At 46.4% G+C, this 1,013-nt stretch overlaps 2 pseudogenes; both read right to left on the minus strand.

Annotated features, from left to right (window-relative positions):
- Positions 1 to 364: 364 nt before the first annotated feature.
- LOC143931519 (5S ribosomal RNA) lies at positions 365 to 484 on the minus strand (annotated as a pseudogene).
- A 92-nt stretch (positions 485 to 576) lies between these two features.
- On the minus strand, positions 577 to 695 carry LOC143931389 (5S ribosomal RNA; annotated as a pseudogene).
- Between the last annotated feature and the right edge of the window lie 318 nt (positions 696 to 1,013).

Genomic DNA, 1,013 nt, shown 5'->3' on the forward strand with positions numbered 1-1,013 from the left:
CCTGGATCTTGGTACAGTACTTTATCCATGCCTCGAATCATTGTGATTGATGGAAGGCAGACTCACAGTTGCGAATATACCTGTATCAAGTACTCGGGGGACCGTCTTCCCCTATTTGGAGAAAAAATTATATTTAAAAAAAAAAGAAGCCTATGACACCTGGTATTCCCACGCGGTCTCCCTTCCAGACATTTACCAGGCCCGACCCTGCTTAGCCTCCAAGATCAGACGAGATGGAACAGATTCAGGGTGATGTGGCCGTAGCCAATATCTTCAGGCACTCTCAACTCTCTTGACAAACACCAAGATGGTCACCTTGGAAACAAGCGGAAAAAAAAAGGTCAACGGCAACAACATAAAAAGAAGCCTACGGCATCTGGAAATCCCAGGCGGTCTCCCATCCAGGTACTAAACTGGTCCCAACCCTGCTTAGCCTCTGAGATCAGATGAGATTGGGCTCTTTCAGGGTGGTGTGGCCGTAGGAGATTTCTTCAGGCACTCTCAACCTTGACTAACGCCAATATGATCACCTTGGGAAACAAACAAAAAAAAGTCAACGCCAACAACATGAGAAGAAGTCTACAGCACCTAGTATTCCCAGGTGGTCTCCCATCCAGGTATTAACAAGGCCCGACCCTGTTTAGTCTCTGAGATCAGACGAGATCTGGTGCTTTCAGGGTTATGTGGCCATAGGCGAGCTCTTCAGGCACTCTCAACCCTCTTGACAAACACCAAGATGGTCACCTTGGTAAACAAACAAAAAAAAAAAAACAAGTCAACGCCAACAACATAAAAAAAAGCCTTCAGCACCTAGTATTCCCAGGTGGTCTCCAATCCAGGTACTAGCAAGGCCCGACCCTGTTTAGCCTCTGAGATCAGAGGAGATCGGTCACTTTCAGGCTTATGTGCCCATAGGCATCTCTTTGGGCACTCTCAACCCTCTTGACAAATGCCAAGATAGTCACCTTGGGAAACAAGCGAAAAAAAAACAGGTCAATGTCAACAACATAAAA

This window comes from Lithobates pipiens, unplaced genomic scaffold (assembly GCF_037356315.1).
Source record: "Lithobates pipiens isolate NorthernLeopardFrog02 unplaced genomic scaffold, aLitPip1_a1.2 Scaffold_25, whole genome shotgun sequence".
In the NCBI taxonomy this organism is placed as follows: Eukaryota; Metazoa; Chordata; class Amphibia; order Anura; family Ranidae; genus Lithobates; species Lithobates pipiens.